The sequence below is a fragment of the Bactrocera oleae genome, chromosome 5, assembly GCF_042242935.1.
Source record: "Bactrocera oleae isolate idBacOlea1 chromosome 5, idBacOlea1, whole genome shotgun sequence".
Classification (NCBI taxonomy): domain Eukaryota; kingdom Metazoa; phylum Arthropoda; class Insecta; order Diptera; family Tephritidae; genus Bactrocera; species Bactrocera oleae.
The window spans coordinates 35,952,848-35,968,443 of record NC_091539.1 but is presented as its reverse complement, the minus strand read 5'-3'; positions in this window follow the sequence as shown (position 1 = coordinate 35,968,443).

Genomic DNA, 15,596 nt, shown 5'->3' with positions numbered 1-15,596 from the left:
AGTATCGGCTAAAGTCTCCGAATTTAACATATTTTTTTGATCGACAAAAAACGAGTGACACAAGTTGAAACCAGAGTGGCTAAAGGATTTCACGGGAAATATTTATTTGCAAAAGCCTTGCTTAAATATAAAGGTATGTGAGCTCTAGCGCCAAGTTAGCTCTAATGGCTAGATGACTACATACAACTATTGCACATTTGGTAAGATCTTTCTGAGTTAGAGGTACATATGCTCGAAGCTAAAACATCAAGTTTAAATGAATTTTATTTTAGTCTAATCTATTGCTTAATCAATGTCAATGCGTTTGAGATTTCAATAATGCGTGTCTCATTAAATTTTACTTATATAATCTAATCTAATTTTAATGATGTTGTTTTGCTCTTCTTTAATGTCTCCGTTGCTTCGACTTCAACCAATTTTATGCATCTTTTATCGCAGGGTTATGTTTATTGGCATTAAAATTTTATTGGTAGTAGTCATATTTGACGGTTTTTTGCTTTTAGTGTTTTTTTATTGTTCGTTTTATCTCTGCTTAAGAAACTTTTAATTAAAAAACATTTCATGTTGGGCTAGTTCTGCGCACAAATTGAAGTGTCGCCATTGTGATGTTAAAAGCATGAACTAACAATTGATGGTAAAATTTGATCACAACTATTTATTTCTTAGGTAAGAATGTAGGAAAAGGCCACTAATATTTTTTTCGGTGATTTTTGTCAACCTATGCAATACGTATTTTTGCTTGAAACTGGTTAAAATAAAAAGGGCTTTAAAGGGTAGAAAATATTGATTTTGAATTTTAAGGGGCACAAATAACGGACATTTTGAAAAAAATAATTTCTTATTTCTCATATTGCAATGGACTATACCTTCACAAATATTATAATAAAAATTTAAATCGCTATTTCAATAATGTTTTGAAGTAAAGGTTTCTTGGGCCGCTTGGGTCAATCAGCTCTTTTAATTTATCTTTAAACGCATTTTACTCGACTTACTCGCAAACAAAGGAGCCGATAAATGTAGAAATTTTGTGCATTCTCTGTATACGTACATAGTTCTGCACACAATGTCCTACTAGTTTTTTATCTTGGCAGGCCAAAAACGACCACAGTTACCGGTTAAATACCTTTATATTTTTAGTCCAGTTAAACTTTTATTTTGTAAATAGCCATAAATCGCGGTAATTGAATTGCTTATACTTCTAACATCAAGGGTATATTTTCAATATAGGATCGATTATAAATGATATATGGAATACAAAATGGCCGGAATCGCAGAATAGGTAGTATTTCTAATCATCATATTTGGTGCAGCTTCTTGCAGTTCGGAAGCAAATTATAACAGACACAACTAAACACTATCTCGAGGTGGTGAGTTACTATATACTTTTATTTTATACCACACATTATCATTATATATATATAATATATACAAATATATGTATATGCCGTTGTAGTGATATCTCCGTAAGTAATTAAATCGGGGATAAGTTTAAAGCGTTTTTTTACTTTTTGGGGAGATGAAAATAATCAAATTTTTATATTAAGTGCTTAATTATATATACATACAATATTATATAGTATATATATAAGTATAAAAGAATATTTGAGTACATAAATAAGTAATCCCAGTCCCACCTGCTCCACTGACTTGCATAAAATACTGGAATTTCGAAATTTGCATGCCATAATTCTTAATGCCACACATTGTAGTGAAAACCCTAAATCAAAATGGGGGAGCACTTTTCGAACTAAAACTTTATAACATTAAAAAGTTCATAAAATTCAGGTAACCAACCGAAATAATAATAATGAATGGAAAAAAGGGGAGAATCTTAATGATACACAAAAATGCTCATTTGCTGCACAGATATGAGTAGGTACTAAGTACTGTGGCAAAATGTTGCTATATATAACTGCATGTATACTTATAAGTATATGTGTAGATGCACCATCGGGCAGCATGCAACTGGTGGCGGCGTGTGCAAAGCAGCCACCAAACAACAACAGGCTATATTTCAAAATGTCAGTTGTGGCACAGGTGTGATCATTGTTGCCCCTTTTGTGCAGCATCATGCGCAACATCTAAAGTAACAATAACACAACAATTGCAACAATAACAAAAACGAAAACTTTTATATAAATGTAACCAAAGCGTAAAGGAATTAAATCTGCAAAGCAGCTGCTCTCCAAAGCCCATTAAATACAATCATCGTCAACATCACCGACCAATAACACTAACATAGCGGTGGTGGCAATGAGGGCGAAAACCAGCTTTTACTGCAACTAGAACTTAAAGTGTAGCGCACAACAGCAGCTTTATGCTGAGCTGGTGCACTAGCAAGGCACCAAGAGCTCCCCAACACCAGCCAAGTCGAGCTTCAGCATCAAGAGCCTAAACCGTAACGAACCAGATTTGCGGCAATGAAATCACTTATCATCGCCAAGGAGCAGCCAAAGAGCCAGTAAGAGGGGTGGCGCAAAATGCAGCTGCCAAACACCACACTCCGTATGGTCTTTGCGCTGTTGTTGTGGTAGCGACATGATCGCAGCATGCAACAGCCCAGCATTACGACGCATTTGGGGTACAAAACTCGTTTGGTTTTTGTTTTCGTCGTTTTGGCGCAGAACCAGCAGATTGGCTGACAACACAGTTGGTGGCACTGTTCTTCTTGTGGTTGTTCTTGTTGTTGCTGATGCTGGCGCGGGTTATTTCGCAACTTGTTGTGGTACACCTTTCTAGCATTGCGATACTGCCTCGGGCTCTTAACCTCTTTGCTCGTATAGCTCTTGTTTCTTCGATTGCTCTTACAGCAGCTATTCGTCTTTTATTTGTGTATTGTTGTTGCTGTTCTGCCTGAGATCATCGGCGGTCTCCTAACACATGCCTTTTCTGGGTATGCGTGATTTGTAAGTGCTGCAGGTTGATTTTACTTGCGCAGTGGTTGATTTTGTTCTTTGCGCTTGATCCGAAGCGACAATATGTTACGATCATACATCCATTACACTAGTTTGCATTTATTTTTTTCATTTTCAACTGCTATAGATAGACCTATACAATATCCTTGCCTAATTTTTTGTTAATAATATTTATATAAAAAACAATAAAAATCAAATTTTTGTATTTGTAGTATTTGCAATATTTTTAAATATTTTTAAGTAACTTTAAAAAATGTTAAATATTTTTAAAAGCCACCACTTTTTGAGAAATTCTTTTCACTATCTTCCTGCTATAATAACATTTGTATTGATTGAAAATCTGTCTTCTTTTGGTTACAGATGAGCAGAAAGGTAGAAATCGTAGCAAAATAGATATTCTTCTTTTCTCCACCTTTAATTCAGCAACGGTTAACTTTGTGAATTTTAATTTTTTTCTTTGAAAGGAAGCTATTGAAATCTTAATAAATATCTAATAAAAATTGAATGGTAAAAGTATCAGCTTTTTTGTCGAGCTTCGAATAATATCCAATATTTCGGCTTTAATCTAGAGCACCCCCTTACTTCGGGGAGCGGGAAAAATTATCCTTAATTTAGTTTCAAAACTTCAAACGCAATCGGACCCAGTTAAGTATACTTTGAAAAAATAAATCATTTCTCTACGGTCGACTAGGAGAAGAATAGATAATTGATTTCCTTCAGCTCGGGCGTCGAGGAGTCTTTCTTTTTAAATAATATTTTGAAACAATTTGGATGCTAAATATAGGCAGATTATCATATTTCCTAGTCATCTGGACTAAGACATCTCTCCTTTTAGTTAAATACGAAACGAATAATAAGTACCTCGGGACAAAACTTTTTTACCCTCAATCGGGTCTAATAAGTTTGCCACGAAGTTTGTAATACCCAGAAGGAAACGTCGCAGATCCTACAAAATATACCATGTACGGTATATAAATAATCAACGTGACGAGCTGAGTCGATTTAGCCATGTCCGTCTGTTTATCCGTCTGTCCGTATAGACAGACTGTTTATGTGAACTAATCCTGCAGACGTCCGTGCCATACAAACTGGACGATCAAAATCAAGTTTTTGTATGGAAAACATTTTTATTAGAGAAGGTATCGCCACAAAATTTGGCGAGGATTATTGCCCTAAGTAACAGGACAATCTCCGAATAAATTGTTCAGATCTACCCACTATAACCATACCGATCAACATCAAGTTCTTGTAAGAAAAATTGAAGCTGCGAAGTGTATTATAGCTTCGGTGCAGCCGAAGTTAACGGTTTTTTTGTTGTTATTGTGTTTACTAGTGTTGGTTTTGTGATAATTGTTTCAGCGCGCTGCGCTCCTTCGATTTGTGTTATTTGAAGTGGATTTGTAGCCGATCGGTGGCAACAGCTGCTTTCTAAAGTAGTTCACAGAAAAAACTCTAAATTGAAATAAGAAAATATGAGGCAAAAAGATGTTCTATACATAAACATATATTTAGGTAATGTTATTGCAACATTAAAACCCTACAGATAAAGAGTTTAATTAGCGGTAATATTACTGGTCTTAAAGTAATGTATTTTCAGTTTGATGGCAAGAGTATCAAAAATTACATTTCATTTAATATAAATATATATACACACAACATATACTTGTACGTCGATATGTCTTTGGGGATTAAATATGGCTCCTTAATTTCACTATGGAGTGAGATTGATAGTTACTCTAGTTTATTGGACCGAATAGAAAGTAGGGAAAAGCACAGCAGTTGACGTCTTAGTTTAGGATATGCACTATCCGAATATTTTTCATCGACCATCTTGGAATGAAAAAACAAAGAACAATCTCGAGAAATTTTCCTATCTGAAGAATAAAAATGTTCTTCAAAAAAAGAAGAAAAAAAACATCTTATACATCAGTGAAAACGGGCGACTCTTACGCTATCACAACTATTCACAAGAGACTAATAGCGTTAGTTATTTTGCTTCAGAAATTCTTCGTTATTCTAGATCTCCAGCCCTACCGCTCCAACCTGATCTGATGCTGCGAGCAAAATTAAAGGGCATCAAAACAAAAAATCATAAAGTTAGAAATACACACTCGTAGTCTTGTACTAATACATACAAACGTATATAGTACTTTAGTACAACAATAAATAACCCGATCTTGGAGTTTCTCTTAGGTATAGTCTATAATAATAACAATAATATGCATTCACTCACCACAAAGTGTCTCTTGATGCCGCAGTAAGCTTCATTCTTTGCTTGCAGCATGTTATTAAAGTTTTTGCCTTCGGGTTTTATTTAATTCATTTATGCACTTCTTTTTTAGCTTTATCCTTGTGGTTATTACTGTTGTAAGGCAAAACATGCTTGTCATTTTTAGTTTGTAATAGCGAAATGGCATTCAGTATGATGATTTCGAAGACATGGTAAGTGCCTTTGCTTACTTTTCTTGCCTTGCACATAGACAACTTTTTGTGCTTCTTACTTCAACGCATGATATTTACATTTTATAATTGCTTGTCCAAGAGTTGCCAATATCAAAAGGAAAATTGAATTGATTTACCTGAAATTAAAAAAGTAAAAGAAGAAAATGGTTTATATAAATGTTTATAAAAAAGTTTTCATTTTTGTACAATGCAAGTGAGAGATGATCTCATACATAGTTGTAACATTACATTTGTACTTCTATTGCAGAGAACGCGGTGTATGAACTGGGTATCGAAAATTTTCAGGTTTGACATGGACTGACAAAAACTAGCATTTGCCGTATTTTAATATAAATCTTTATTATCTCCTTCAAAATAGGCTCCTGAGCTGAAACAAATATATCACCGCTGATTCCAATTTTTTACACACTTGTTATAAGCCTCGGCCGGGATGGCTATCAGCACCCTCAGCGAATTTTAGTTTCCTTAATTTTGGCTCATTTTTTAAGCGCAATTCGCTAGATTCCTTGACAGCTTGGACGTCATATTAAAAAACCAATTATAAGTTTGATGAATGCAGGGTTCTCAGTTACATTGTTAAGCATGTTTTTACATCGCTTTTGCAAAAGATGCAGGTCTTTTGGTATGACTGTAGCATTAATCAAAACCCATTTCCCTGATTCTGACACGACGGTTTTTAAGCACTGTTTTTTTAACTTATTCGATGTCATCATTAACAGAGATGGATGGATATAAGACCAATTTTCGATGACTTCCCGACCTTCACGGAATGCTCAAATACTTGTACTTGTGATAAAATAGACTACCCAAAACCTTTCTCAACGATTCCATAATCTTTATTCTATTGAAAACACAAAATTTCAAGCAAACTCGTTATTCAATGGTAAAAATCGCCGGACAAACTTTCAGCCTTCAACCTTAAGCAGTCCGGTTAAAATTTGATCAAATAGTATTTCGTAAATTTTATTCATTTGCAACTAGCCAATTTTAAAGAATGCACCTGCTCAAAAACAGAAAAAGATTTGCTTAGGAAACCGTTCAGGGCTCTGAAAGTGCCAAAAGAACTTTTATATTAGCTGACTGAGAATTGAAGGTGCTTGCGGCTGAGCGAATGAATTTACAAACGATAGCCGCCTAAAAGAATGTGAAGTATGCAAGTCAGAATCATTTATAAAATGGCGCATAAAAATTTAATTTATCGCGAACAAAGCAGTTCTCGATTTCCAATATACTCGTAATCATTATATATTTTGGTATTTTCCAGCAGTGAAAACAGCAAATAATAAAAGTCAACTCAACCGCAACGTAAAATAATAATCCACTCAGTCTTACAACAATCTAAATTGCTTCGAAATCTAAGCGCAGAGTTTTAACTGCTGAAGATTGCCAGTCGTGACGCAAGAAATATTAAGCACGAAACAATTTTAAACTACTGAATGCATTTTAATTTCACTCGATGAAGCAAAAAGTTGTCGAAGAATTCGTCAACATGATGCGCGACAACTTGCTGCAACATTTCTAAGACTAACTGCAATTGTCGATTGCATAAAAAACAATGTATAGAATAACAACAACCATAGAAAAAAAAACTATTCTGAAAATTACATCTAAACCACGACAGCAGCTGCTCAAACCCAACCAGAAACCCTATAAAAGAAAATGAGGCAAGCGTTGAAGGTCGATTGCAGCAGCGGCTGTGAAATGTGGCTGAATATGAGGCAATCTCAGCAGCATTAATGCAGCAATTGCAGCTGTCGCAACTTCGAACCATCTGATCGCGATCGCAATGCGGCAGCAATTGCTTGCTATTTGCTGCATCGGTTGGTAGGAGTTGATATCAAGATGCGATCGTGCTATTCGCGACTGCTTACTACAACTCAATTAATATGTGTATGCATGTATGTGCAATTAAGTGATAGTATGTATTGCTGACCGCAAAAGTAGCGTCTGAAAGGCGTTTATGCGACTGGCAACAGCTCGGTGTTGTTATCTCCAACGCGTTCCGTCTCCCACTTCGCAAAATTGCTGTTGAGACGTTATTATAGCGAGTAGAAGTGTTGATGCCACGGCAGCATGTTGTACGCGTGCCCCGTTGCACTGGCGTGTGCACATCCGTACATTCACGCTTACAGTCGCCGCACAGTCGCATCAAGGCTCAACTCACTTTGCGCACGCGCACCGGTGAGGTGCTGGTGCATTAAACATATGCATACTTACGTGCCTATGTTTATAGGTATGGAAGTATATACATATGTCCCTAACCAAGGTAGTTTTTGTTGCAGAATGTAGCCTCAGTTGGTTGCGCATTCGCTACAACAATTTGTTGTTACTAAACGGTAATAAACAGGTAATCGACGGTGTTAATAATACAATTCACATTCGAGAGAAAAAAATGGTTAAGCAATTTTAATCACATATTATAAATGAATATATAAATATTTAAATTTTTTGAAAGCTAAGTACGTGTGCCATACGGTTGGGGAATCTTAAGGGTCTATGGTATGGTACCATGACTACTGAAATTTAATTGCCTTTAAACTTGTCACCGGTAAATGCCTACTTCAACATTTCGAAATTAAATCATTAATCATGTAAAGTACTTCAAATCATTCTAACAAATTAGACCAGACAGAAGTATTCAATTAAATTTTAGAGAGGTTAGATATCTGATATGAAAGCTGTCATGTTCTGATTAGATTAGATTGTTCGTATAGCACCTGTTACTTGGGAAGCACAAAACTCTATGTTAAAGAGTATAAAAAATTTTGTTTAGATTTTGGAAATATTTTTTAAAATTTGGTTACCAATATTGATTTTGATATAAATTGTGTTCTAAAAGGGTTGTGCTGATGACACGAATTGAAAAGCCTTTTCTTAAAAAAAAATAAACTCCAATAGAAAAATCAAATTTTTTTAAAAATTTACGATTTTGTTCACTAGATGGTTGATACAGCGATACTCCATCATCTTCTTTAACCCATCTGAAAAATACGCCCGGAGAGCGACTTCTTCGCAATATCTGGAGTATTTAGTGGCTGGGACAACAGTTCGTTGCTGCGCGATTTTCCATCAAAAATCAAGAATGGAGTCTCTGGCCGTTATTGCTTTTTCATACACCATCAAGATAAGACAACGGTCCGATTCAATTTAAATTTTGTCCGTAATCGTCTACGAGAACGTACAATATGAAAGTAATTTTCCGCCCTCGTACATTTGTAGGTATTAATTTTCCAAATTTTGTTTTTTCTGTAACCAGCAAATTAACACGTACCCCATATAGTCCCTTAATACTTAAATACAGATAAGAGAGTCATCATTTCGTTCAAACCAGATGATCCCAAATACCGTATGAAATTGCAATGATTAACTAAATATATTCCACTCTGGTCTCCTAACTGCCTCAGCGAATGTTTGTCGTATGGAGTAACTTGACTGCGAAGCATTACAAACATCGGTACCAGTCAGCCGAGAAGTGCTACAAATGATCATAGGGCAAACGAACAATACAAAGTTCCTTCATGCTATTTTTAAGATCGATTGAAGAACAATGAAAATTCGGTCTAGTCTGCGTTGCTGATTACTGGAATATGAAGATGAGAAATTAGTTGACATTACCACTATTATAATACCTGTGGAAGTATCTGTGGCGAAGAATATACAGTGAGCGCTTGGAATTATCAATATATACAGCTGAATTTGGTACAGATGGAACATCGGAAAATTTTATAAAACAGCTTAATAGAGCTGACCCAAGAACAAAAGGAGTGGATTTATCAACAGATCAAAAATAAGTATATACAAACTCACAGGCAATCACAAAATATAGATATGAAATTGATGCCAAAACCGGTCTAGCATATAGAAATCGAACTGACTTATTTGATTAAATGGTTCATTTTTTTAAGTTTACTGCAGATAATTCAGCAAAAACAGCAATTAGAGAATGAAGAATCTTATGTACTTATCTACCGTTCAGCTACTCCAACTGACGCAAAAAGAAAATCTCAGGTCTTGGAACTCCAGCAACATAGGGCTTGTCACAAAAGAACTTTGAAGTAACCAAATGGTTTCTACTTTGAGGAAAGAGGGAACTAAGTAATATTGAAGGTTTATCACGGGGCCTTCAGAAATTTGGTAAAGTGGAATCGACCGAATGCCGAGCAGAATAATGAGATGCTAGACCATTACCTTTGTGAATGCCCAGCCTTTAGTCGGTTAGGATGGGATCGCAGTGTTCCAACTTGAAAGATATCAAGCAGCAAATAAGTCAAATATTCCATAAAATCCGTTGATTTGCTGAAAAGCACTTAATTCGTTGTCAGTTCGGAGGGTAATAGGCTTACTTATGGAGTAAGTGCGGCCACCAATCAACCAACTATGTACCAGAAACCCATAGTTTATCAAAACAGCATTTCATATATTTTATCAACCTCGACAGCACTGCTATTAACCAACCAACTACCGTTCAACGGTTCAACGGTTCAACGATTCAACGATATTAATTAAAAGAGACTAACTGTTTAAAGCCGATTTATCCCCACGGGGTATTTGGTAAACTCGAATTAAATGTCTGTATGCATATCTGAAATTTTTTGTTGCTTACATAACCGTAATGAAATTGATTAACCGAAAACATTTGGTTCTACCAACGTGCTCGGTGGGTGGTCCATACAAAAGATGTGCTACTAAATTACGAGCGTGTTAGACGACAAGGCACAACAATATATTTGTAAGCAAGCAGGTAATGTTGATTTTATTGTCTTTTACTGTCATATTGTCAACCGTATTGTTTTAAATCACATTAACAAGTCACAAATCATTTGGGAATATTTTGATTACACTGATCGTTTTCGAATCTTAATGAGCATTACATTATATAGCATGTCATTGTAATTTAATATTTTATCGTATTTGAATGCAAACAAAAGCAATGCTTAGGCATAACCAGTAATCTTTATGCAGAGAAGGGACAACATACTAAAATAGGGGGTTGAAGTTTTGTTTACAATATAAGGACATATTTTTAAAATATTATGAAATGTACAAGTCAATAAATTAAAACAGTAACGAGTATTTTATTAGGAGTTTTCAGAATTTCGAACATGAGACAACACTGTTAATTTTTTTTAATACATATGTCAATTTCAAAATATTATAGAATTTCATTAATTTTTACAATTTACTCAAAAAATATATTTGAGTGTATAAAACCCGAAAATTTAAATCCTCCTGCTATCCGCTTATGTCCACATTATTCTTGCAGCTGGTTTGTGTTCATCGCCGATCGCGACACGCTGATCTGCGTTGATGGCCGATGATATACACCGATATTTAATTGCTGATTATTTTTATAGCCGAGAATGTTGCCGCCAGTCAATAGCTACTAATATGTCAGCTATTCGATCGGATAACATAAAAGCTGAGTTATTTTTGTAGCACATACGCACATATTCACAAATGTTCATATATACTCATCCTTACTTGAACATACCTCGCAGGCATAGTTTGTGCCTGTGATATATGAGCGTGTAATAAATCTTTAGCAAATTTATTGCTTAATTGTTATTTCTTCCTCAGTTTAAATTTCAGCATAATTCTACGCATCATTGGTGTTTCCTCATTTTTTGTCAACTACAAGTACATATACATACATATGCGAGTATTGTGCGCAACATGACAGCGTGGCGGCACGCCATCAGCGAGCCAACCGCAGCGTGTCGCTTGTGCGTCACCGCTCATCATCATTTCGACGCCTCCAAGCGCGATTATGTATTTAGATATGCGCAACTGTGTGTATGTACGCGTACATGTGGTTTTGCTTACATATATGTATGTACACACATATATTTGGAGTTCCACACAGTGTCATACCAAATATTTGGCTGAATCGGCTGTCAGGTTGGCATGTCATCAATAACATTGGCAATTGCGACACGGTTAACCAAAATGAAAACACATATAAACAAACATATGTGTGAATATGTGCGTGCACACTTCATTGACAGCGGCACTTCACTCCAGCAATATCATCAATAGCAGTCGAAGTTTACTGCAAGTAATGCCTCAACAACAACCACACCAACAATAGCAACCAGCAATTGTTGGCGGCGGCAAATGCAGCGGCTGCTGCCTCATTATACTGTATTTTCATTTTGACACATCTTTAAAACCGATTCGACACACTTCATGGCGGAAGCTTTGCACACAAATTTACCGAGGTACGAACCGATCGGCAAGCACAAGCCACACAAGCTTAACATTTCCATCAGACAAACAATAAACAATGAGCACACACCACCATACAAACACACCTACAAGGCATACATATATATATATGCCATCTTTCCCGCCAACGTGCCTCATGTTGCTGCACCCACTTCCCTACAATCATCTATTGATTTGTTGCCACCTTGGGTTGGCGGCATTTTCCATGCTAATTTATGTATCTATATAGATATGTATACATATGTATGTAGTACGAGCATTTATTTTTGTCCATGTGTGCGTATAGCTTATTTGATCCATGCAACTGTCGTCGCTCATCTTCTATTTTTGGATAATTTCGCTCGTCAATTAAATTTTGACTGCTAGCACGTGCGTTGGATATCAAATTGTTGTTGTCTTTTTCCAAGCAATTTTGTATATTTGTTGTTGTTGTGAGGAAAGACAAATATTATTAGTCGCTTGTGCTTACATGCCAATATCTACTAGATTTATGCCTACCCTGCAAGAAAGTCCATGATGCACTGCGTAAAAGCAAAAGAAAGAAAGATTTTCGAATTTAACCTCTAAAGTTCAAATACTTTCCTTCAAATTTCGAAATTGAGCTTATTGAAAACACTTTTATTAATTATAGTATGTGAGTAAAAGTAAGTAAGTAAAAAATTTAGGTAAAAGAATATGCATCATTTAGTTTTTCCTCTCATTTCTATCGTGCATAGTATTCGCATTTTTCGAAGGCAAGCGAAGGTGGCTTCAAAGAAATTACTTTTTTACTAATGACTTAATCATTTGATAAAATACGTAGCCAGGTGTTGTACATTGTTATGAAAACTCAAGTAACGAAGTGTTTCTGACTCAAGAAAACAACTGGAAAATTTCCATTATGCATTCGGGGATGGATTCGAACATTGTGCGATAAACAAATATAAGCAAGACAAATTGGGGAAGCTTCTTGACAAAATGAGGCAAAATAAAACAGTGACAGCCTCATGATTCCAGACTTCCTCAAATATTAATCGGGGTGTTGTCTGTCTTGGTTAATATTTTTTCTATGAAACTATTCATTACTTATAAGCACATTTTTGTGTATACCTACAGCGTCAATACCCAACACCAATATATCATTGTGTTTCGCCGTATAATATAAAACATTTACAGAACTAAATTCACAGAATAAGTGAAGTAAATTTGTAATTCTAAAATAATCTTGTATTATAACACCCACTTTTACTTTATTTAACATTATTGAGTATTCCTCTAGACTTTTCCTATGATATCGCTGGAAACTCGAAGATTTTTATATAGAGAGTGTCTAATATAGAACAGAATTTTAATTATTATTTTTTTTATTAAAAAACATGCAATCAGTAAAAATCCTTGATTTCCTGCAGGGTTCCATCATGAAAACTGTAAGCAATCATCTGTATACAAACGAACAACTTCGAGCGAATTTCATTCATGGATGTATTGTATGTAGTATGTCTGTGTGCTCAAATAAAATATGTTTATTAACTTATTGACGCCATCATGTTGCAATCAATATACCGTAAGAGACAAACGAAGCGAGAAACACTTTAATATGAGCATATTTAATTGATTGGAAATATCATCATGATTTCTTATATTTCGTAAAGAGAAACGAATAATGAAAGGCTTGTTACATGTATACATAAAAGTATTTGCCAATAAAGTCTGCAACTAATATGAAAATTAAATAAACATTAAAATAATACGAGTAGAAAAGCATGATTGAAATCACTAACGAAAGGTCGCACCTAGAGACTTATTTTGAACTACTTATGTTTATTTTAAGAGTAAATTTCCACCGAAACACAAGTAAAACTGCACATAAGCTACAATCTTAAAGGTCTACAACCAGAGGCGAAGGAAGGGAGATATCTCTGCCCCTTGACTAAGATAAATGATTATGCTCAACTGATGGAATATTCTACGATCATTTGATCCCTTTATTTATCGAATTTTCCTCGTCCCACTGATTTCTTCATGTTAAAAAATTGCATCAGAGGATCTTATTTGGCCTTATTGAAAACATATACTTAAATGTCTTTTAGAGCTCGGTGTTCTGAGATATCAGCGAAGAAAAATCTTAACAATTTTTTTTAATTATTAATTTGAAAACTAGGAATTTTCCGATATTTGGTGAAAATAAGGTGAAAATACTAATATTCTAAGTCAAAAAAATTATAGTGTGCTTGGGTTAAATAAAAAGGTTTTTAGTGAATAATAAAAATAAAAAACCAAAAACTTGGTTAATTAAAATTTTCACAAAAATTTTGAGATTACGTGAGAAAGGTGTTAACACGAAAATTATAGGTATTTTTATACCCGGAACAGGGTATATTAAGTTTGTAACATCCAAAAGGAAAGGTCAGAGGCCCTATAAAGTATATTTTTGTTGCCGTTGACATATATGAATATAAGTTATATCGATGTAAAGCAGAAGACGTGCAAAAGTGCACAACGTTATTTTTTCGCATGTACGTAAACGGGTTTACAGGTAAAAATGCGTTGGCGCAAATTTAGTGACTACAACAGCTAAACTTTACAAGCACGGTGGCACGTTTTCATTGGTCGATGCTATTTCTCCTTTGCGCGTCCCAGCTTAACACAGTCGTATACAGAAGTACATTTCGTCGCTGTTCTGTATAAGTTGCAAATACATATCTATAGCGGACAATTGTGTATCGTTTACGGCGGATTTTCAGTTGCCACTTTTTCCATTTTTAATTGTGTTTGAACTTTGCGTGTTGCAACACTGAATTCTGTTACAATTACATTTTTAACGCACATAAAATTGCAAGTATTGTTTGTTAAAAAAGAAACACATTGAAGTGGAAATAACCTTTGATATCATTCGATTTATTATGGTGAGTTAAAATTTTTTAGATGAACTTCAAGTGCTTTGTGTGATAGTTAATTTTTTGAAACATTTTTTTCCAAGGTCAATTATCTGTAGTTGGTTGAATTGACAATATCAACAACAAGAACGGAATAGAAAGAGATTGAATTTTTACCCATTTTGTTTACATGGGTTTGGTTTGTTGCGACTTGTAACGAAAATTTAATTGACAACGTTCATTTTATTTTGGTGAGTTAGAAAAGTTCATTGTTTGATTGTTAAATTTTGTATCATTTTTTTTTTTTGGAAAGTTTATTAGTTGGTTGAATCGACATCAAGAGCACTTCAATTCGAGAGATGATTTTTTCGTGTGTTTTGACGATATCCCATTACTTCATAACATTGTTAATAAATTGTCTATTGGTCAAATATCGACCACCGGCGACTCCAGTATATATTTATATGTGATCAGCGCGTCGAGCTGAGTCGTTTTAGCGATGTTGGTCTGTCCGTCCATCTGCATAGTTTTCCCCTCAGTTTTCAAGATATCGTTTTGAACGCCATTTTCTCCCCAAGAAGCTGTTTTTGTCGGAACCGTTATCGCACCACTATAGCATAAAGTTGCGATATAAACTGAACGATCGGAATAAAGTGCCTGTATGGAAAGCTTTTTCATTTGAAGAAGCCACTTCTCCGAAAAAATTGCTCAGATCGTGTCAATATTGCATATCAATATTACCATACAAACTGACCGATCAAATATTTCGTATTTCTGCAGGGAACTATACCTTCGGTGCAACTATTAAACTTTTTTCCATAGACGTCGTAGTTTTGCCGGAAATGGAAATAAATCGGGATAAATCCTTTTTAACCCTTAAAAATTTAACCACCTCTCCCATCGTCTTCTCGACCACAGATAATCTTCATATTCCGATGGGTTTCATCCTAATATGGTGTCTTTTCACTTTTTACTATTTTCAAAGGCTTCAGCCATACAAATAAATTTGTCGAAGAACGCTTTTTATAAGTTTCCCTCATTAATTTCACAAAAGATAATATTAACAATATCTGAATTCAGAGAACTAAATATTGTAAAAATAAAATATTGTTAACATGCAAACCAGTCAGTTTTGTCA